The 23,817-nt window shown below is 45.1% G+C and overlaps 1 protein-coding gene and 1 pseudogene across 3 annotated transcripts in view; one reads left to right on the top strand and one right to left on the bottom strand.

The window, feature by feature from the left end:
• The window catches only part of LOC113429381 (H-2 class II histocompatibility antigen, A beta chain-like), a 34,492-nt pseudogene extending 17,530 nt beyond the window's left edge, over positions 1 to 16,962 (top strand). The window contains exons 5-10 of the transcript XR_015748297.1: positions 7,227 to 7,426; positions 8,625 to 8,915; positions 14,721 to 15,000; positions 15,138 to 15,251; positions 15,484 to 15,507; positions 16,623 to 16,962. The product of XR_015748297.1 is annotated as an H-2 class II histocompatibility antigen, A beta chain-like (transcript). The remainder of the gene's footprint in view (positions 1 to 7,226; positions 7,427 to 8,624; positions 8,916 to 14,720; positions 15,001 to 15,137; positions 15,252 to 15,483; positions 15,508 to 16,622) is intronic.
• The window catches only part of LOC113432426 (rano class II histocompatibility antigen, A beta chain-like), a 404,516-nt gene that overhangs the window by 189,334 nt on the left and 191,365 nt on the right, over positions 1 to 23,817 (bottom strand). The window lies entirely within an intron of this gene.

The raw sequence follows: 23,817 nt of genomic DNA, 5'->3' as shown, positions 1-23,817 counted from the left end.
GAGACTGATGATGCTGCATCACGGGGAATTCTAATTGGTTCTTCTGCTTCTGGCTCCTCCCCACGCTGACTTTGAGGGAAGGGAGCTCTTTTTTAACCCTTTCCCCTCCACTCCGCTGAAGATGCTCCCCAGCTGGGACCGAAATCTCCGGAAATCGACCCAAGGAACCTTCGCCCTCCAGACTCTTCACCTCCCACCCAGTCCAGACCCACCAATTCCACCTCTGGGGTGGGAAACATTTTAGGTCTCCCCATTCCTGTTGGGGCGCTTGTGGGGCAGCACCCATGGGCTCTTTTTTCTTTTTTTCTCTTTTTCTGATTTGTCAATCGCTTACAAGATAACAGGTATAAGTATAAACATAGTTATGAATACATGAAATGGGTACATATAAGAAGAATAAGAGAAACAATAGGACAGGGACGGTAGGCACGTTGGTGCGCTTATGCACGCCCCCTACAGACCTCTTAGGAAAGGGGTGAGGTCAATAATAGTCAGCCTGAGGTTAAAGTTTTTGGGGTTTGGGGAAGGAACCACAGAGTCAGGTAGAGGATTCCAGACATTGACCACTCTGTGGCTGAAGTCGTATTTCCTGCACTCAAGTTTGGTGCGGTTAACCTTGAGTTTGTATCTGTTGTGTGCTCTTGTGTTGTTATGGTTGAAGCTGTTCATTGACAGGTAGGACATTGCAGTGTATGATTTTATGTACTATACTTAGATTGGACCGTAGGCGGCGTAGTTCTAGGTTTTCTAGGTCCAGAATTTCGAGCCTGGTGGCATAAGGTATTCTTTTGTTTTGCCCCCGCTGCCAGTCGCCTTTCCCCACCACCACCACTTGCCTTTCACCGGGGCAACATGTGGAGAGGCTCCTGTTGGTTCCAGCCAGATCAGTGGCTGCTTCTCTCTCACCTGTTGCTCCAAGTCCCCCTCACTTCGGGAAATGACTCCTGGGCAGCAGAGAGAAACAGGATTCAACTGGGCTGCTTCTCTGCTGCCCAGGAGCTGTTTCCCCCCCTCTTGCTTTCTGCGCTGTGCACCCCTTTCCCTGCCCCACTGCTGACCAATCTATGGCTTTGCTGTGCTCTTTGCACCACTTCCCTTGCTCACCTTTCTCTCCCCTTGCTCTCCTCCCCACTCCCCCCATTGCTTCGCTTTTGACTTTTGCTGCTGCCGCCAAAGCCAACTCCCCACCGCGGCGCAGTTCCGGGATGCGCTGCCTCCGTGCTTGCCTTCCCGGCGAGAGCCTCAATCAAAGCCCTCTTTGTGATATCTGGCCATTCTTTTTCTCGAGTTTATTTTGCAAACTCCGTAAACAATAAATCATCCCTTGTTCAATGAAGTTCTTCAATGAAATACAAGGTATCAAACAAGACACAATTACCTACAGTTGCTTTTCAGTCCTGCTAGGGACATAAATGCACCAAAGAGGTTTTAGAAAAATAAGCAACACAGCACTGTAAAAATCAAATATAACTATTTTCCTCAATAAAAAGTTGTCTAAATCCAAACTTAAGAAATATGTTTGCTATATTAGTTCAGCGTCATAAAATTGCAAGCTTTTTGATTCTCGTCCTTCTCCTTTATTTACTTGTTTGTTTGCATTGTAGTCTTTGATTATTGCATCAGCCACAATTGAATCAATGGGACTGAATCCAGCAGAATTAGTCTAGGTAGAGGGATGATTTGTTATCCTAGGAAGTAATAATCCAGTACTGAGGCATTGATAATTCGTGGTGATATTTTCCTTGTGTTTTTCTCTGACAAAGTCACTTAGATCTTATTAGTATTTTTCAACATTATTTTTTTTAAAAGGAAGAGAGGCAACGCTTCAGATATATTTCAGAAAATGGCTATTCATTTCTTATTATTTAAAGAATGCAAGTTGTGTTTTGGAAATTATCAGAGGCATTAACAGAAAGTAATGATCAAAAAATGAAGGAATAAAATGCCAAAACAAATTTTAAAAACTACTATTTTTATGTAGAAGTGGTAAATCATATTATAGAAGCCAATCAGAGTATGTGATAATTTACAGTAGCACATCATCAGTAGTGTTTTATAACGTTCATTGTCTGGAAATAATTTTTGTGGTATTGAATATTTATACCCCACTGTTCTACGTTTACACTGCTAGCATAGACAAATAATGAATTAATATTAAATCATTTAAAATGTTAAAAGGTGGAACAATAAAAGCATCTAAATAGAATGCAAACTAATTTAAGCAATCATTTGAAAACTAGAATGAAGGGATTTTGTGCCAAAAACATTGCTAGATATGAAGTATGCCTTTAGGAAGATGGTGAATCTCCAAAATGCTGACCTAATCAACAGGCCCTTCCTGTAAAGTAAACAGAGTTTCATCACTCCTGTCATTCATCTTCATTATACAATGATCTGTTATAAAAAGGTAACAGTGGAAGATTCAGAAGAGGGCAGATAATGAGAAAGGCAAGAGAGTTCTGTAAAAAAAACTTCTATTTTTGCTTTATTAAGGCTTTTAACATTTTCGATTACAATAAATTCTACATATCCTTTAAAAACAGGGTTTACCACATCACCACAGCTACTTATTGAAGGAACAGGAAAATTAGATACCATTAGATACTATACCATATTTAACTTGTATACCGAATATGTGACAAAAATGCTGGAGCCAAGAAGTTAAAAACTGGAATGAAAAATGGAGACAATCCTGAAGAACCTTAAATATACCAGTTTAATAGCTGGAGGATTATGCTAGAGGGGCAACCCAATACAAAGGAGAGGAGGAAGAGGACAAGAAGGGTGAGGGCATATCTGGCACTGTCCTTTTGGGGTGTACTTACAAGAGGCAGGATGCAAGCTTGGCACTGATTTTTTTACTGCCTTTCTGGGGGGCACATGATCTTTCCTTAAATCTGGATGATTTCCTGAGGATATTTTATGGGGTGAGTGAGACCAGCTAGTGTCTTTAAGTGGTGCCAATGGATCTAAGGATTGCTTCTCCTGGGTGTGCTCTTTCTGGAGATCTTAAATGGCCTCTCTGCTAAAGGGTTTGACTTTGTGAGCAAGAGATGGCTGCTGATAGTCACCATTGCATTTGAACTATTTTAATTCCTCAAGGAGCTCTGGCAACATGCCTGACTTGTAACTCTGGCTTGCAGGTATTTTTAATCTAATGATTGGTATTTAGGGCAGCTTTTTGCAAGCAAAGAAGCTTTTTATATTTTTCTACAGGTAATCCTTGACTTACAACAGTTCATTTAGTGACATTCAAAGTTACAATGGCACTGAAAAAAGTGACTTATGACCATTTTTCACACTTACGATGGTTGTAGCATCGCCACGGTCATGAGAGGCCAGGTGAGAAGCACCCCTTGATGTGAGTGATGTCGAGTTGGCCATGCCCAGCCAGTCACATGACCACCAAGCCACACCCACCTAACCAGTTGTTAAGAAATTTGAATCCCACCCCTGGGTTCAGCCCAGAGCCAGGAGGGTCCCCGGCAGTTTCTCCTTTGATGGAGAAGTAATCCTATTGATTATATAATTAAATAAGAAGTAATCTTATTTCCCATAAGATGATCCACACAGGAGAGAAGCCACATAAATGCATGGAGTGTGGAAAGAGTTTTGCTCAGAATGATCATCTTGTCATAAAAGGATCCATGCTCAGGAGAAACCACATAGCAACAGCAATTCCACTTAGAGTTATATTCCACTCCACAATGCTTTACCACATTCTCTGAGCAGTTTACAAAGTCAGCGACCTCAGAAGGATGAAAGGGTGAATCAACCATGAGCCGGTCAGGATCGAACTCCTGGCTGTGGACAATCAGCCTCTGTACTACAGCATTCCAACCACTGACCCACCATGTCTCTATAGATTTGTATGTGTGTGGATATTCTGCCTTTCTGATCCAAATGAGACAAGGTTGAATCCAACAAAATGAAACTTAATGTGGAGAAAAATAAGATTTTACACCTGGGCAGTTAAAACAGATGACAGGAAATCTGGCTCAAAAACAGTGAGAAGGATCTTCGGAGTCCGAATGGATGATGACTTCAGCATAAGTCACGTGTGTGCAGCCGCCGCCAAAAAAGCTAATATAATCCTTCTGTCAGGTTTCCAAGTGATGAAATCCATTTAAAAAGAAAAGAGCAAAGTCATTCTTCCAAAACAATTTCTTTTATTTACAAAAGCATCAAATTGGCAACATCCATTGTAATTCTGGATCTGACACAACCCGAATTACACCACGTAATATTGGAAATTAGAAACAAGCCCCAAAAGTCACATTCCTCAATAGAAGTAAATCACCAGTGTCATCAATCTCCACCTCAAGGCCTCAGCAGGGTCAGCTTTCGTTCCCACAGGAAGGAGAACTTCCTAGCCTAAACAATCCTCACTATCTCCATTCCTCCCACCTTAGGAATGTGGCAAGCCCGAACCCCCTCCCCCCATAACCAGCAAAGAGAAAGAAAAAAAAGGAATATATGATAGGGCTAAATAAAATGGCTATGCATATGTCAATTTTGGGCTTGACAGGCTGCCCCCCTCATTTGAAAAGAAACCCCTGCAATGACATAGAATACACAAAGATTGAAAGTAAGTTAAACACAATAATACAGCAATTTAACCTCCTCTGCCACCGCAGGATCCGCTATGGGCTTGTAGATATTTTTCATGGAATTTTTCCACCAGTCTACACTATCCAGCTATTTCCCCAAGTTGCTTGTGAAATAGGATAGCCTTTCCAATAAATTAGATATTGTAACTTCCCTCTGAAAATCCAAGAGTCCCAAGATTTTCTTAACCTCATAAGGTTCATGCCCCACAATGAGCAAAGGCTTCGGAGCTGCACTTTCTGCTGGCCTCAATGAGGAAGTTTACAAATGGCTTTAACAAACTACAATGAAAAACCGGTTCTGAAGAGGGAGAATTTGGGTCTTTTGAGTGACATTTGTCCAACCCTCCATCAGTTTGTTTTCTGGGCTCTCCAAGGTCTCCTCGGGAGTCGGAAAGGGCCCCTTCAGGCACTTCCAGTGGGTCAAAGGAACAAGGGGCTGCCCCACCTGGAGACTCAGCCATGGGGCGGAGGAGGACAATCCCTGAAGAATCGAGGCTTGTTGCCTGCTGGATCCTGGCCAGTTCCTCAGTTCCGCTTCGGAGGAGCCCAAAGCTTTCAGGCTGGGGAAGCGGAACCCAAGCGCCTCTTCGGCTGATGGGGGTTGGAGGAAGAAGCTCTGTGTGTGTGTGTGTGTGTGTGTGTGTGTGTGTGTGTGTGTGAAGGGATGGGAGTGGCAGAGAGAACTCAGAGAAAATCACAATATTTGGGGGAATGGAACCATGAAGGGAGTCCGGAGGTTCTGCCTGGGTCAGGCGAACGATGGACACCCCACAGAGGCTTCCTGGATCTGGGCTGACTTTGTGCTACCGACCGGTTGTGTCCAGATACACAACTGGGGGGCAGATGCGGACTCTGCCGCCTCCTTCAGCTGCAGGGGGGACCCGGCTCTGGCCTGGTTGCTGGGTGCTGGGCCAGGGGGGAGTTTGACCCCTCCAGCCCCCCATCCTTGGAAAGGATCCAGGCCTCCTCTGGACCCCCAAAGCTTTTCACACAGAATCCGGGATTCAGGATCTGTTTAACCCGCCTTTGCTTAACTCACCAGAACCCGAATCTCTCCCAAAGACTAGAAAAAAAAATGTTTTCTATGGATGTAGTGAAAGATAAGCAGAAGAAACAGAATCTCTGCTTTTTTGGATTATTGGGGGACAGAGAGATTTCCAGACTGTAATGGTTAAAAGGCTGAAATCCTTTAGTGGGGGATACGGGATTACTGAAGTCCCCAGAATTTCTATTAAAATTCCAGGTTATTTTATAAATTATAAATTTATTCCTTGGTTTAATATACTCTCCATCCATCCATCCTTCCTCCCTTCTTAAATAATACGGAAATCTTTTACCAGGAAGAAAATCCGCTCAGATCCTCTTACAAATATCTGTGGAAATGGATTTTTTCTTCTCCTTTGGGCAAAATATTTCCCCTCCAGAAGAAGGAAGTTCACCTCAGAGGGTGGATTCTTAGGACGGAGTCCCAGGGCTGATTTCTCTCCCCGTGAATAAAATCTCCTTCCTCCCACGATCCTCCCACTCAAAGCTTCGAGTTCCCTGGCAGGAACGGAGAATCTGGATCTTTCATAATATAAAATGTTTGTGAGGTTTATTGAGCTTCTCTCCTATTCTATATTCTATTCTTATTCTATTCCCCCACCTGGAAGCTCAGCCATGGGGCGGAGGAGGACAATCCCTGAAGAATCGAGGCTTGTTGCCTGCTGGATCCTGGCCAGTTCCTCAGTTCCGCTTCGGAGGAGCCCAAAGCTTCAGGCTGGGGAAGCGGAACCGAAGCGCCTCTGCAGCTGATGGGGGTTGGAGGAAGAAGCTGTGTGTGGTGTGTGTGTGTGTGTGAGAGAGAGATTTCCAGGGGAGAAAACCTGCGGGGAGGGTCCTTTGTCCTCCGGCTGAGAATTGGGGAGGGGGACCGAGGAAGAGCCGCTGCTCAGACGGGGAACCTGCCTGAATTCTGGGCTTGGGCCGGAAGAGAAGCGGGGATCGGGGGTCTTGGCTGGGCTCTGGGTGGGGGGAAACCCCGCTTGGGACCCTTCCTGGAGAGCGACCGGAGTCCCCCTCCTGCCCTGGGGATCTTCTCCCTCGCTCACTTGGGATCCCAGAAGCAGATCCCGGAGTGGGGCAGCGTCTCCAGGAATCGCCCCTCAGCTGACAGAAGCCCGGAGAAGGGGGATCCCCCTGGGAGGGGAAATGGGATCGTCTGAAGCCTCCGAGGGGGATCCGACCTGGAAGGGATTAGGGGGGATTTCCAGGAGAGGCTGGACGGCCGTTTGTCCGGGGTGGGATAAGGGCTCCTAATGCCTCGGCCAGGGGGTCAGGCTAGAAGATCTCTAAGGTCCCTTCCAGCCTCTGAGCCTCGCTCTCCCCTTCGACCCTCCCCCTACCGAAGCCCTCCGCCCCCCCAGCCCCTCCTGCATGGAACCGGCAGGAAAGACCCCCGAGATTAATGAAGCCCCCAAGACTGCAAGGATCCCCTCCCACTTTCTCCGCTTCTCTCTCTGCGCCGAACTATCTCCTGCATCGGCTGCAGTCAAGGGAGACTCTGCCCGGAGACCGATGACGCTGCAAGAAGGGAGGATTCTCATTGGTCCTCCTGCTCTTCCTGGACGCTCCCAGTTCCGAAGTGGGGGAAAACTCCGCCTTCCCCAGTTCAGACCCTCCGATTCCTCCTGGGGGCCGGGAGCCTCCGCGTCCTTCTCGCCTCTCTTTGCGGGCGCTTGTGGGGCGGCATCCATGGCTTTGGCTGGGCTCCCTGGTGCTGCTGGTGGGGGCGCTGGGCCGGATCCCCGGAAGCGAAGGGGGGAAGGAGACCCCCGGTAAGGAGGGGGCTGGGCGGGGGAGGAGGGGCTGGGAAGGACCCCCGGAGGGGGAAGGAAGCTGGTGGGTCTCCAGAGCCTCCAACAGCCTCGATCTCTGCGTGGTCTCCTTCCCCTTCCCTACCCGTATTGCCCCCCCAGGAGGACGGAGAGGGACCCCTCCCTTGTTCCCCGGTTGTAGCCGAGGTGGGGGTCGCAGCCGGGCCCCTCTCCCCCCCCCCATTGTCTGGGTCGGAGTGGGCTGCCTGGAAAGAGGCAGGGAAGGAAAAGCGAAAGCGAAAGAGGGAAACTGAGGCATTTTCAGCCCTGAAGCCCCAGAAGGAAAAAGAGCCAAAGAATTTTGGCTTCTGCAGAAACTTCGCTTTTTCTTCTGAATCTCAGATTTGAGGCTTTGGAGGTCAGGCAAGAGGGGAGCTTCGGTCCCTTCTGGGGAGGCTCTGAATTTGGGGAGGGGACCAAGAACCCCCACCCCCATAATCCCCCACTGGCTCTATCGGGACCTGGAGGGGAGGGGGAACGGAGGGAGGGGGCTCTGAGTTGCTCCTCCGAAAGTGGCTCCCCCTTTAGTGAGGGGGGCTGGAGACTCTCCCTTTGAGTGGCTTGGGGGGCTGCAGGGGGTCTTTTTGGGGAGGGGGAAAGGAAATAGGTGGGATCCCCGACAGTCACCCAAAGGAAGGGAAATGGGCTGAAGATTTGGGGAAGAAGAAAACTTGAGGGGGGAATCCAGGGAAGGGGGGGTTGAAGGGCTGGGAGACCTCAAGTGAGAGTCTAGATGTCCTCCTGGTGCCCCCTCCCTCATTCCCCCCCCCAAAGGAAGAGAGAGCAGGAGGTGTGGATATTACCTTCCCTCCAGCCCCCCCCACCCTTCCTCCCCCTGGAGATGCAACGTTCCCTGCAGAGAGAAGATCTGCTCGACCAGTGGAGCTTCTGCCTGCCCTCCCCCCCCCGAAGGGATGGAGGGGGGTCCCTTAAGGAGGCTCCTCCCTCCCCCTTTCTTCCTCCCCCCCAGTCTGCCTCCCCTGGAGGAGAGTCCCCCTCCCTCCTCCCGGGGCGTCTCGCATCCGTCTCTCAAAGGAAGGTCCCACCCTCCCTTCCTGCGTGGGACCCTCCTCCTCTACTAGCGGCTGGGAGCGATGGGCCCTGGAGTCCCTCCTGACGGCCTTCCTCCTCCTCCTCCTCCTCCTCCTCCTCCTGGCAGCCCATTTCCTGTACCAGCAGAAGGCCGAGTGCCTCTTCCTCAACGGGACGCAGCGGGTGCGGTTCCTGGATCGGTACTTCTACGACCGGCAGGAGTTCCTCCGCTTCGACAGCGACCTCGGGAAACACGTGGCTGTCACGGCGTTGGGGGAGGCGGATGCGGAGAATTTTAACAGCGATGAGCAATGGATGCAGTACCAGAAGACCGGAGTGGATCGTTTCTGCCGATACAACTACCAGGGGTTGAACTTCGAGGCGGCCAAGAGGGAGGAGCGAGCGATCGGCCGGAGAAGTGAGTCCTGGGGGGGAGAGGGTCTCTTCTTCCCTGGGAGGGGGAGGCCGGGACCCCCCTTTCCTTTCCTGGCATCCACTGGGGATTCTCCTCCCGGGTGACGGTTCCGCCTCCTTCTTCTTCCTTCTGCCCTCTCAGAGCTCCGGAATCTCCCTCTTCTCCCCAGGATCCGAACTCTCCTCCTGTCCGGGATCTGGGATCCCTTTGATCCCCCCAGGAAATCCACCCAAATCTATGATTTTCTTCTTTGGGGGGGAGGGGAATCCAGCCAGGTCTCTCTCTCTGTCCCTCCTGCTCAATCCAGGGAGTCCTCCACTTACAACAGTTCACTTAGTGACCATTTGAAGTCACAAGGGCAGTGAAAGCAATGACTTCTGACCCTGTTTCACACTTATGACCATTGCAGCCTCCCCAGGGTCCCCTGAGCCAAATCCAGGTGTTTGGCCACTGATTTGTACTTGTGACAGTCACAGTGACCCGGGGTCCTCGGAACCCCTTTTGCGACCTTCCACAGGGAAGCCAGGTTCACTTAACAACCGTCTTACTCATTTAACAACTGCAGTGATTCACTTAACGACCGGAGCAACAAAGGTCACAAAATGAGGCAAACCTCATGGAACAAATGCCTCACTTAACAACAGAGATTCTGGGCTCAATCGTGGTCAGAACTCAAGGATTGCCTGGATATTCATCTGTTTCTTTCTCTCCCTGATTCCTTTTTATCCTCTTCAGGAACCGCCTGTTTCCCTCCCTCTTTCCATCCAGAAGCCCCTCCCTCTCACTCTATTATTTCTTGCAAAAAGTTTTTCATTTTTTAATCATTTAAATACACCTTTGCGAGGACAGTGTGGTTCCAGGTGTTTTACACTTTAAATCAATCCTGTCCATAATCACAAATACAACTTTCTAACATCACATCATTATCTATTGTCATATTTTCTTCTCCAAATTCTCATAAATTACTTCATATCAGCCTTTTTATTTTTGTTCATTTTCTATCTTCCTCAGTCATATATTCAACATGTTTATAGTTCAATCTACTGATTTTATAGCTAATCTATTCATATCATTTCATTTATCATTCAAAGTTTCACCTTTAATTTATAGCTATCCGAAAATACACTTTCCATCTTATTTTCTTTTAGCCAATATGGTCATATTTACACCACTATATCCTCATTACCTTATACAAATATAACAGATATAACAGAATATTTAATTCATTAAAACTTTATCTATCTTCCTTAATCATATTTTCAACATGTTTACACTTCTCATTTTTAGATAAATACATTTTCCATGTTATTTTCTTTTAACCAATATTGTCATATCTACAGCAATATATCCTCATTACCTTATACAAATATCACAGATATAACAGAATATTTAATTGATTAATTCATTAAAAATTTCTCTATCTTCCTTGATCATATTTTCAACATGTTTACACCTCATTTTTAGAGAAATAAATTTTCCATCTTATTATCTTTTAGCCAATATTGTCAAACTTATAGCAATATATCTTCATTACCTTATACAAGTAGATAATAGAATATTTCATGAAAGATATACTAATCCTTCTTGTGCTCAGCATGTTGACAGTTTCATACCATTCATTAAGCATTCAAAATTTCATCTTAATTTATATTATCTCCTATTATGTCCCCCCATTATTACACTTGCCACTGTTGCATATATTTTATTTTCTATATATTCCCTTCCCTCTAACATCTCATTTTTACTCAAATAACTTTTCTTTTAGCCAATAATACCAAACTTGTAACATTATGACCTCATTACATATATATATATATATATATATATATATATATATATATATATTATATATATATATATATATATATATATATGTATGTATGTATGTATGTATGTATGTATATAATAAAATATATTTTTCTGTCTTCTGCACAGTAGTGGATTTTTTAAGCTGTGCAGATGCAGATAGATAAACCCAACAAGACGTCCATCACAAAGTACGTTTATTGGTTCATCAGGTATCCTCATAAATCACATTTGTGAGAAGTTCTTCTTTAATGACCAATCCTTTGCATATCTGCCTTGTAATAAAAGCTGGTTATCTCCTAACCCATCTCCTAGCGATAGAAAGCAATTGCCATGAGTTAGGGAGTTCAGGCAAAAGTGAGGAAAACTCCAACCCATCAAGGGTCAATTTAGTGACCAATCAGGATTACAGATGTGGTCACGTGATATCGACTACATTTCCCAGGATACCTTTAACTACATTTACCATGATGCATTCCCTTAAGGGGACAGCTCACAATTGCTACCTAGCTATCCAATTCCCCTACACTGGCTGGACAGCACATATATAATTCATTAAAAATATTATACTACTACATGGTTATATCTATTCTCTGTCAGGCTCCATAAAACATTTCTTTTCATATTTTATCCCCTAATCATTTAGATTTTACATAAGCATTTGTCTATCTTAATTAATCTATTATAAATTCTTATTTTCATATCTATTACATTTAAATAATTCCTTTTTATTCTAATTCTTAATCCCATCTCTCAAAATCGATTATATATGTTTTACTACAAATATACCTCATCATCTGGAGTCTCCCTCTTTTCCACTTCTTTTTTTAATTTTTTTCTATTTTGTTCCTTTTTTTTTAAACAAAGTTTTTATTTTTACAACAAACATACGAACAAAACATAAAAACATAAAACCCTCTTTCAAATATATACGTACAGTGTGTCAGTTGGTTACAATCTTTTGTGCTATCCTGTTTTTACCATTACTCACAAGTTACATAAATTCTCACCTTATCGATCTAGCTTGTGGTTATATAATATCAATTATTAAACATTCATTTGACTATTTTTCCATCATTTTATACGAGATATTCTAATTTTCATTATGATTTATTCCTATGCATTCATCCAATGGTTATATATTTTATATTGTATTCTATATCAATCTTTTGACTTTTATTGTAAGGCTTACTAATCTATTTCTTTACCATGTCTTTTTATCTAACCATTGTTAAAATAAATCCCACATCATATAAAATTGTTTATCCTCTTGTTCTCTAATTTCAAATGTCAATTTACTCATTTCCGCACAGTCCATGATTTTCTTAATAATTTCCTCCTGCATAGGTATTTTTCATTTTTCCAATTCTTAGCAAATACAATTCTAGCCGCTGTTAAAACATTGACAATCAAATATTTCAATTCTTTACAATATATTTCCGGTATAATTCCCAATAAAAATATCTCAGGTTTAAAGTCTATGTGCTGTTTTGTCATTTTTCCAACCATGTGTGGATTGTAGTTCAATATCTTTTTGCATCTGAGCATGTCCACCACATGTGGTAATATGAACCAGGTATCTGATGACATTACCAACATTTATCCGATTTATTCTTGAACATCCTTGCAATTCTCGCCGGGGGGTAAGTGCCACCTGTAAAACATCTTATATAAATTTTCTTTATATGCAGTTGACATTGTCATTTTATAATTTTGAGACCACAATTTTTGCCATTTATCTAAGTCAATCCCATATCCGAATTTCCCCCCCCCACGCAATCATTGTTTCTTTTACTTGTTCTTCCTCTAATTTAAACTCTAGCAAATGTCCATAAAGTTTTTTGATTACTTTTTCATCAGTACCTGTCAAAATTTTATCTAAATCAGTCAAGTTATCATAGATACCTTCTGTTTTAACATCTTTATCAAATCTAGATTGTATTTGCAAATATGAAAACCAATTCATTTTTACACCTTGTTCTTCCAATGCTTGCATAGATTTAAGTTCACCCTTTTCATTCAATATCTCACCATATCTGTTTGTTCCTTTTTATATATTATTGGATAGGAAAAAGCTTCAATAGTAGATAACTATAGTGGAATTTTTAAATAATATTGCTTTTTTATCTTCTCCCAGTTTAGAAACAATGCTTCTAGAATATAATCTCTTCTAAAATACCCCTGTGTTTTAGTTCCCTTATACCAGAGGAAGGCATGCCACCCTAGCGGCAAGTCATGTCCTTCTAAATTCAAAAGTCTAGTATTCCTTAGTGTTATCCACTCCTTTTCCCACATCAGATTCGTCGCTTGGTAGTATAATTCCCAATTGGGCAAAGCAAATCCTCCTCTTATTCTTGCATCTTGTAGCAATTTAAGTTTTATTCTTTACTGTATTTTAACACTATTTTGTTTAAATCTTCAAAAAATTCTTTCCCTATTCTGATTGGAATTGTCTGGAATAAGTATAAGATTCTGGGCAATACATTCATCTTAATTGTAGATATTCTCCCAATCAGTGATTGTAAATTTTCCCATTTTATCAAGTCTGTCGCAATCTGTTGTTTAAGTTTGAGATAATTGTCCTCCTTAAGTGTGCTACATCTTGGTGTTATATGTATCCCTAAATACTTAACCTTGTTTGTGACCTGGATCCCCAAAACTTCCAATTCTTTCTTTCGTCTTACTAACATGTTCTTTGCTAAAATCTTTGTTTTATCTTTATTTATTTTCAAACCTGCTACTTTCTCATACTCTTCTGTCTTTTCTATCAGTTTAGGTGCTGACTCCAATTGATCCTCTAATGTAAATACCAGGTCTTTTTTCCACTTCTAACTGTTGTCTCTAAATCTTTCTTTTATATTAATTCATTGTTTCTTTGCTTGTTTATCATTTTCTATCATCCTTTGGCTTTTTCCCTTAATCCTTCCTCCATTTACCATCATTTTCTGATATTTTCTCTCCCATTTCTCAAAGTTTCCCCCCTCCCTCTTAGATCTCCACTGTGTATCTCCGTAACCATTTCATTTATCAGCATTCCAGTCTCAATATCCCCCCTCTTATTTATTATATCCATCATTAATATCTCATATTCAGCTTCTTTTTTCTTCTTGTGTTATTTGTTGTTCCTTTTGATCCATTTCACTGCTTTCTCTTTCTTCTAACTCTTCCCCGTCTTTGTCTCTTCTTCTTCTTCTTCTCTTCTTCTTCTTCTTCTTCTTCTTCTTCTTCTTCTTCTTCTTCTTCTTCTTCTTCTTCTTCTTCTTCTTCTTCTTCTTCTTCTTCTTCTTCTTCTTCTTCTTCTTCTTCTTCTTCTTCTTCTTCTTCTTCTTCTTCTTCTTCTTCTTCTTCTTCTTCTTCTTCTTTCTTCTTCTTCTTCTTCTTCTTCTTTCACCATTTCTGATTTTTCCTCCATATTCTGTATATTCAGTTCCCAGTTCTGGAGATTCTCCAGGACTCCCGAAGAGCAGGTGGCAGTCACGGCTAGGAGAGGGTCTGTAAATCTTTGGGTTAGTTGGCCACTTTGGCAAATTAATTTAATAAATAACTAAATGTACTAAACAAACAAACAAACAAACAAACAAACGTCGTATTATACCTGATTAAAAGTGTGGTTCCATTTTCCATGAGACCCCAACAATCCTCTGAATCCTGCTGTGTTTGTCCTCCCCATCTTCTGCGTTATTTCTTTCCATCTCCACCACATCTGGCAGAAGGTTCCTTTCACCTCTGGGCGTTTCTCGCGTTTATCCCTGTCGGATTTGCCTATTTGGGGAATTTTTCCTTTTTGGAGACTGCAGCTGATCCCAATCAGGAAGGATTTCACTTTTTTCCCTCTTTCAGGATCCCTTTTAATTTCTTGCTGCAATTTACTTTGGAAGATGATTCAAAGCACAGAATATTTTCAGGAGTGAAAAGGGATCCTGGCCTGAACTAACCAACTTGGTCTCCTGTTCTGGGCCCTCCTGTGCCTCTCATGCACCTCCTTTTCTTCCTTCCCTCCAGCCAAGCCCACTGTCACCATCTCCCCCACCAAGATGGATCCCGCTTCCCCCAACACCATCCTCCTCTGCACCGCCAGGCTTTTACCCCCTGGAGATCGAGATCCAGTGGCTGAAGAACGGGAAGCTGGAAGAGGAGGGCGTGGCCTTTGGGGAGGAGCTCCAGAACGGAGACTGGACCTACCAGCTCCAGGTGATGCTGGAGACCCAGCCCCAGCGGGGGGACGTCTACACTTGCCAGGTGGGGCATGTCAGCCTGGAGGCCCCCATCACCGTCCAGTGGGGTAAGCCCCTCCCCTCCCTACCCTCCTGCCCTGAGAAGGGGGAGCGACCCTCACTGTGGGGGGAGCCGGAATGGACCCTCCTGGGGGACGGTGGGCCTGATCCTCCTGCTCAGGTTAGGCTCCTTCTCCTTCCCCAGAGCCCCGTTCCTCCAGCTCTGCCAGGAGCAAACTCTGGACAGGGATCATGGGGGCCGTGATTGGAGCGGCCTTCCTGGCTGTGGGGCTCTTCTCCTACCTGAAGAGCAAGAAAGGTGAGTCTGGGGGGCTGGAGGAGAGGTTGTGGGAGGGGACCATCTAGGGAGGACTCTCATCAAGCTCAGCAGGTGGCCAAGAGGGTCTCCTTGAGGAATAGTTTTGGGAACTTCTGTTCCTCAAGGGGCTATAAGGAAGATTGTCCAACCTATTATGGGCTATTAGTGGGGAGGGGACCCCTGAGTCCTCCAGCCCATGAAGGGTCCTGATTGGCTCTTTTTCTCCTTCCAGCCACTCCCATCCAACCTCCTGCAGGTGAGTTTCTCCTCTTCCTCCCTCATCTCAGCCCCTCCTACAAGTTATAGGTGTTTTTTAAATATTTTTTTTAAATATCTCCTTTCTGTGGATATAGCAAATTTTTGAATTTTGGGCAGCTTTTCCTTACAGAGATCAGAAAAAATATTGCAATCAAAAAGAAAAGTACACAGAAACGCTAAAATCTTGCGCAGAATTTTTCCAAGTTTTGGGAAATTGCAAAAGGGAAGGGAAGGAGGATCCCAGGTTTACATTTCCCCTCCCCCAATAGTTTGTAAGCAACCCACCCATCCTTTTAGGCTTACTGTGGAGGGGGGGTTCCTGGGGGGATTCAGGCATGGGGACAAATTCCACCCCTGTGGCTATCTTAAAAAGGGTGAGTCCCATGTTAATATGCACTGTGGTATTTTGGGCCACTTCAGCAAATGGCAAGAGATCTTCCCAGCTAGATTGCTGATAATTAACACAGCATCTCAGGTATTGTTCTATAATAGCGTTAGCTCGTTCTGCAGCTCCGTCCGTACTCGGATGGAGGGTGGAGCTAAGCCCTTGAGAATGATGATCCTATCACCTTCATGAACTCCCTCCAAAACTCCACTGTGAACTGGACCCCTTCCTCCCCTCCCCCCAGTCGCAGATGATCCTTCTTGGCTCTCCATGGAGACTCATTTGGGTTCACTAGTCAGAACCTTGACAGGCTGTTCTTCCTGACCCCGCTTCTCCTTGTGGGAATTCACACAATTTCTGGCCAAGTGACCCCCAGGCTCCTCCCTTTTCTTCAACCCCCATCCTGGCCCCATGTCCTTTGCTCATATGAAATGTCTGCAGGGGGGAGGGAGGGGGGTCTCTCCTCTTGATTAACCCTCTAATTAAGACAAATAGGGAGAATCCCAGAATCCCCTGGAGATGAAATGGGGAGGAATCCCTGGTCCTTCCCAGCCTTTTCCTCCCTGAAATGGGCAGATTCTCCCGCTATTTGTCCCTGCCTGTCAATCACCCCCTGCAGTGTGGGCCTGCCTTGGGGTTGACGGGTTGAAAGGGAAGAAAAAAAATGTTATTTACACAAAAAATGTCTCTTTCTATTCTAATTTTCTTCCCTGTCTCTTTTTCTGCAGCCCTCATGGATTAATCCTGCTCTCTGATGCAAAGGATATTTTTTTCTTTAGTAGCTGATGATTCTTTGTCCTGTTTGCAACCTCTGAGAAATGGAGGCTGAAGGTGGCAGGTTGGGGGGAGGAGGAGGATGGTAGCTTCCTTTGGGGGCCTCCCTTTCTTGCGAGGGAGGGGTGGAGACCATCTAGACTGTCCCCTGGGATGCTGGGCCGACCTGTCCCTCTAGCCCCTTCATCTCTCCTGGCTTTGAACCCACAGCAGCTTCATCTACATTATTCTTCTTATGAATCACTTCCCTTCCCTTCACTTTGCTATGAAAGAATAAACTTTAGAAGCAGTAAACCCTGGACTCCTTCCTTCCTCTTTGCCGCCCCCACAGGAGGCTCCTCCCTCTGCTGCCTCTGGATCCCAGCTCCTTTGGGGGTCCGAAGACAGAACTGGTTCGGGAGGATGGTGGGCAGATCCGGGAGGGAGGAAGGACCCCCCTCCTGCTCAGAGGCCTCCTTGCTCTGCTTCCCCTCAAGCCCCCTTTGGAAGAGCAGAATGCCAGCAGGCAGGGTCTTCCCTGAACGTTTGTGGGAGCCATTGGGGGCACCTGAGACCCCCTACATTGACCCGCCATTTCAACCATTTTTCTCCTTCATAACTGGAGGAAGATCCTGCCCTCATTTTGGCACCCAACACCTCCCTTCCTCCCTCTTTTGGGGTTCAGATTCAAAAATGGTCTCTGGTCAATAGACCTAAATGGTGTAGGCCCAAGCAGGGGTTGGACTAGATGATCTCCAATAAATCCACCTGAAGCCTTTCCTGGTGTAGAAGACATTTGCCACGGAGGGGAAGACCAGCTCTGCGGGAAAGAGGGAGGGGGTTCAATCGGGCAGCCCTGAGTGGAAGACCCCTCCCTTCTCCCCAACATCTCTAGATGCCCTTAGGTAGCCCTCCAATTGAGCCTCGCCCCCTCCAGAGGTCATCCAGACTAGCTCTGCAGGACTCCAGCTAGATCTCTAAGGGCAGAATTTCCCCCTCCCAATTCCTCATCTGGGGTCTTGGGGCCACCACAGGAAGAATCTTTGTCTAGTTGGAGAAAGTCTCTCAAACACGGGGAAGATTTGAGCTCCTGTCGGCAAAAATCTCCCCTTGGAAGACAGCGTGCAAGAACTTGGAGAAGGGACAACACCAAATGTATCAATGACAGAAACATAATTTCAGGTTTCCTTAACAAAGAAAAGGCATTGTTGGTGATAGATGCTTCATTGCTCAGGGGACTGAACCAGCGAATTTTTAGAGAATCAAGCAAGGGGGGTTGGCTGTTTCCCAGGAGCAGCTTTCAAAGAGGCGACTGAGGGGCTTCCAGAAATAATGACGTCCACAGATTCTTCTTATCCCTTTTCCCTCTTTCATGTGGGGAGGAATGAAAAAGTCCCTGGAACCTTCCGGTGGGCCAGAGGACCTTGTGGCTGCCCCACCTGGAGACTCAGCCATGGGGTGGAAGAGGACAATCCCTGAGCTGCCCTGGTGAGGAATCCAGGCTTGTTGCCTGCTGGATCCTCGCCAGTTCCTCAGTTGTGCTTCGGAGGAGCCCAAAGCTTCAGGCTGGGGAAGCGGAACCCAAGCGCCTCTGCAGCTGATGGGGGTTGGAGGAAGAAGCGCTGCTCTGTGTTTGTGTGTGTGTGTGTGTGTGTGTGTGTGTGTATGTGGGGGTGTCAGGAAGAACACAGAGGAAATTACAATCTTGCGGGGGAGGGGAAACATGAGAAGAGCCTATAAGTTCTGCTTTGACTAGGAGAGGCGATGGATCTGGGCCCATGTTGTGTGACTGGGTGTGTCCAAAGACACAATTGTGGGACAGGGGGAAAGTGAGGGGGGTCTAAGGGGGGAGGGGGATCCAGGCCATCCCAGTATAGCCGCCCTGTGGGATGCCTGCCTGCTGCAGCTGGGGGAGGGTTGGGGCTCTGAGCCCTGGCCTGATCTGGCATCACCAACCATCAGCTGATCTTTCATCATCCGCCCTCAACAGCCGGCAGCTGCCCAGCCTCCCATGGCCTCCCCTGGCTGAGAGGGACCAGCCTGCTTAGCCTGAGGATGGGAGACCACCTGGAAGCATCGGAGCTGCTGCAGAGGGTGAAACTGCTCCTGGACAAGGCGGGCGAAGCTTGGGCCCTCGTCGAACTCACCTCCCCCAAAAGATTCCCTTCCCTCTTTTTCCTCTCTCAGCCTTGCCTGGTTCTCTCCCTGAAATGCTCCCCCTCCCCCTTCCTCAGTTCCTGCCGTTTGGAAGACCTCGAGGGAACCCAATTCCCCTTCTCCAGAGGGAGGGGACAAGGTTAGAGTAGAGCGGAAATCCTAAAGTGGGGCAACAAGGGGGTCTCACCTTCCCTGGTCCTTGCTCCCTCCTCTAAATATAGAAGCCTTTTAGCCTTTCCCACCTTCCTGAGGCTCAGGGCGCAAGGGAGGTAATTAGGGTCTCCAAGCCCTCTTTATCCTCCCCCCCCCGGAGCGATCCCCCCTTTCCTGCCGGTCTCAGGTGCAGGAGGAAGCCCGGCCCCCAGTCTTGGCTCAGGAGGGAGGAAAGGCTGCCCGCCCAGAGCAGGAGGGAAAACTGGGGGAGGGAGCGAGGGGGAAGAGGGAGGGGCAGGAGGAGGGTGGGAGGGGAGTGAAGGGGAGCGAAGAGAGCGAGGGGGAGGGAAGGGGAAAGTAAGGGGGGATGAGAAAGAGCGAGGGAGGAGGGTGGGGGAGCGAGGGGGGAGAGGGGGGAGGAGGAAAGCAAGTGGGGGGAGGGGCAGCGCCGCGGAATTCTATTTCTGACTTCCAGAAAGTCGAATATCCGGCCCATCCAATGGAAAAATGGAGCTTTGGGGGCGTCATCCGTCTCCAGGCAGAGGAGCCACCGCGGGTCCTTTGGCGGAGACGCTTCTCGGAGGCGCCGGGCGATGTTCAGCTGTTCAGCCGGGATTCGGCCTCTTTGTCCGCCCGTCGAGCCCTTCCGAGGACCCGGGAGAGGCGGATGCGCGTGTCGGGTGGCTGAAAGCTCTCCTCGCGGGATTGAAGCCGCTCCAAGCAGAGCTGCCTTCCGCAATTGACCCAGGGGGATTTTGTCCATGCCCGGGGGGTTCAAGGGCTGCTCCGGGTGTTTTGGGATTGGGGTCACTGCCCTCCCAGCCCCCCCCCCCGAATCTTCTGCCTTTGGCTCCCTTCCTGGCAAAGGGGCTGCCGGAGGGCCGGTTGCACCCCCGGCGCTGAGGGGTTTGTGACCCACCGCAAAGGTATATTGGAGGTATATTTCCAGTTTTATATATGAAGAATTCTGGCTGCATTCAGCTTGTACAGTAATAAATTTCCAATTTTTTCTTTCAAGTTCCTTATCCAGTAATCCTAAAAGATCAATCTCTGGTTTTTAATAGATGCAGAGAGATAAATCAAGTTTATACAATTACAAAAAAAACTAGGAAGGCGATGAAAAAGAGACACTTTCCCTCCAACAGCCAATAGATAAACAGGGATCAGCACCAGACAAACAAACAGGCAGAAAACAATCCTCCAATCAAGGAACCATCCAGGAGGGAACCACACAATCTCTGGCAGGGCATCTAAACAGGCAGCCAATCCCCTTTTTCCTTTGCACTGAGGATGTTATCTAGCTGGGTAGTGAAACGTCTCCAAGCGAACCAAGCACTGAGGGCCCCAACAACCCCAGAGTTTAACCCAACCTCCAGATTTTCTCTTCTGTGGACTGCATCTTCTTTCAAACGCCTGTCCCAGGACCACAAATCCCATCTTCCTCAGCTGACACCAAGGTTTGTCCATTTCCCTCACCTTCTCCCCCCTCTCCCAATCTTGATCAACTGGATTCTTTGTGGTTCTCGACATCCACCTGGTAGAAGCAGCTTCTCCTTCCTCCCCTCTGAACCCCCAGAAAATGGCAGTTCCCTCTTGTGTGTGTGGGGGGGGGGGACCACACATTCCACCTTCTGCTGAGTGTCCAAAATTCAGGGAGCTCTTAATTTCTTAATTCTTCCTTTGAAAAAAACGTGTCTGAACAAAATCTCCTTTCTGTGGATATAGCAAATTTTTTGGATTTTGGGCAGCTTTTCCTTACAGAGATCTGAAAAAGTATTGCAATCAAAAACAAAAGTACACACAAACGATAAAATATTTCCCAGAATTTTTCCCAGTTTTGGGAAATTGCAAAAATCACATCCGATACCTGTACAATCAGCACAGGGGGCCCCCAAGGCTGTGTGCTGTCTCCACTTCTCTTCTCCCTATATACCAATGACGGCATCTCAAATGATCCATCTGTAAAGTACTGAAGTTTGCTGATGACACAACAGTGATTGGTCCCATTCAAGAGAACGATGAATCTGCATACAGACAGGAGGTTATAACTTGCCTCGTGGTGTAACCGGAACAATCTGGAATTGAACACACTCAAAACCGTAGAAATGGTGGTAAACTTTAGAAGAAACCCTCCCATACTACCACCTCTTACAATACTAGACAACACAGTATCAAGTAGAGACCTTCAAATTTCTAGGTTCTACTATATCACATGACCCAAAATGGACACCTAACATCAAAAACGTCATCAAAAAGGCACCACAAAGAATGTTCTTTCTGCGCCAACTCAGAAAGCTCAAACTGCCCAAGGAGCTGCTGATCCAATTCTACAGAGGAATGATTGAGTCTGTCATCTGCACCTCTATAACTGTCTGGTTTGGTTCTGCAACCCAACAGGACAGATACAGACTTCACAGGTTAATTAGGACTGCAGAAAAAAACAATTGCTACCCACCTGCCTTCAGTCGAGGACCTTTATACTGCACGAGTTAAAAAGAAAATATTTACAGACCCCTCACATCCCGGACATATAAACTGTTTCAACTCCTTCCCTCAAAACGACGCTATAGAGCACTGCACACCAGAACAACTAGACACAAGAACAGTTTTTCCCTGAAAGCCATCACTCTGCTAAACAAATAATTCCCTCAACACTGTTCAACTATTTACAAAGTTTGCACTACTATTACTGTTAATCTTCTCACACTCCTTATCACCCATCCCCTCCCACTTGTGATTGTAAGACTGTAACTTTGTTGCTTGTATCCTTATGATTTATATTGACTGTTTCCTAGTATGATTTGATTGCTTATTGTACCCTATGACTATCATTGGGAGAAGGCGGAGCTTAGTTTCGGCGATACAGCTGTAATCTCGGGGCTCCGAGATCACAGCTGATATTTTCGCCCCCGGTCGGTTCTAACGGACCTAAACCGTCCCATAGAGATGGTGACTGTGTAGGGCACATATCCTGGATCCCAGGGACATCGCAAAGTCCCTGGTTCGATCTGGAAGAAGCCCTATTGCTGGCGGCGGAGAGGCAGCCTCCATAGCTGCTGAAGTCGGGACAGCTCCGGTAAGGAAGAGCTGAGAGTGAAAGTGTGTCGGCTGGGTGAGAAACTTTTTTTTTTTTTTTGCTAATTAGCTGAGTTTTGAAAGGACACTCTGGATATAAGAAGAAATCTGTGAGATTTTTTTTTTGACAAAAACTGTATGAGCGGCGTTTTTAAAGGGATGTCAAATTGAGGCTTGAATTTTTTTCTATTTCTTACTTTTTTTTTTGGAATTTCAGCGCGACTTTATAGTTAACCGGACTGAATTTTCTCTTATATATATTTGCTCCTTTTTGATTTTTTTAAGATAGAGGCTCCCTTTGGCTATTGTTTTTTTTCTTCTTTATATATATATATATATATATATATATATATATATATATATATATATATATATATATATATATATATATATATATATATATATATATATATATATATATATATAATGTTAATACTTTTTCTTTTTGCTTAATTTAAAAAAAAATGTCTTTTTGGCTGGTGGGGGGGGAAGTGGATTAAGAAACTCTGTAACACTGCCAACTAGAGGGTTGAAAATATTTCATTTGAATTGGAAAAGAACTCTGAAAAGACTACTTCTCAAGGACATTTCAATTTGATAAGATAGAGGGAGAGCGTAGCAAAATATTATTACAGGTGTTCTCCTGGACTCTTATCAACATTTCAACACCTGAGGCTTGGCCTTGAAGCTTGTCGAGAAGAGAGTCATAATAAGAGCCTTGGACAAATAAATAGAGTGCAGTGTGTTGTTGTTTTCGTTATCTTTTTTCAGTCGTGTACCCTTACTCACCAGCCTCTCTGTAAACTTTAATTTTAGTAATATTCTTATTTTTGCTTTTTATTTTAAAGGGAAATCCTCAGAATTTTTTTCTTTATTTTTCTTTTCTTCTCCTTTTTTTACTGGGATTCTTTCTGCTTTTTTCATTTATATTTTTGGACCACTCTGCCTTTTCTTTTTTATTATTGAGACTTCCCAATTGGATTGAAGATTATTTTTTTGGGGGGGTTGGTTTTTTTTCTTCTTCCTTCTATTTTTCATTTTTTACTTTAGACTACTTCATAATTGGATTAGGGTCTAGAAGAACATGAAGATTTTCTTCTTCTTTTTCTCCTTTTTTTTTGTTATTGGGCTTTTTATTATTGGATTTTTCCATTTTGGATTATAATTGGCTATTCTACCAGTTGGATTAAAAGCTAAAAAGAATTTGAAGGTCTTGAAACATCAAAATGAGCAGAAAACCCATATCTTCTGGTGTTTCTACTTCTACCTCTGCCTCCCCACCAGCTGGACAACGCTTGATTCAGACAATGTTGAAGCAAGATAAAGAACAAGAAAAAGTGACTTTACAGATGATTATGCAAGAAATCCAAGATCTCAAGATAAAATCAGACGCCATTGAACAAAGAATAGAGAATATTGAACAAAGAACAGGGAAGACTGATGAAAAAATTGAAAATATTCAACAAATGATGACGAAGTATGATGAGAGATTCCAAAAAAATTGAGGAAGAAGGTGAACAAAGAGAGGAGAAGATTGGAAATATTGATAGCAGATTAACAGTGGTTGAACAAGATAAAAGTGGGATGTTGAGGTGGGAGATGGAGAGGTCAGAATTCTATCTCAGATTTCAAAATATAGAAGAAGAAAAAGGAGAAAACTTGGCTGCGATAATGATAGAAATTTTGGCGGATGCGTTGGAAATTACAGAGGAAAAGATGATGGATGGAATAGATGAGGTATACCGAGTCTTTACAAGATATGCGATGAGAAATAAATTACCAAGG

The sequence above is a fragment of the Notechis scutatus genome, chromosome 2, assembly GCF_049901735.1.
Source record: "Notechis scutatus isolate UNSWTSFEM ecotype Mainland chromosome 2, rNotScu1.2, whole genome shotgun sequence".
NCBI lineage: Eukaryota > Metazoa > Chordata > Lepidosauria > Squamata > Elapidae > Notechis > Notechis scutatus.
This window is presented reverse-complemented; position numbering and strand designations above follow the sequence as displayed.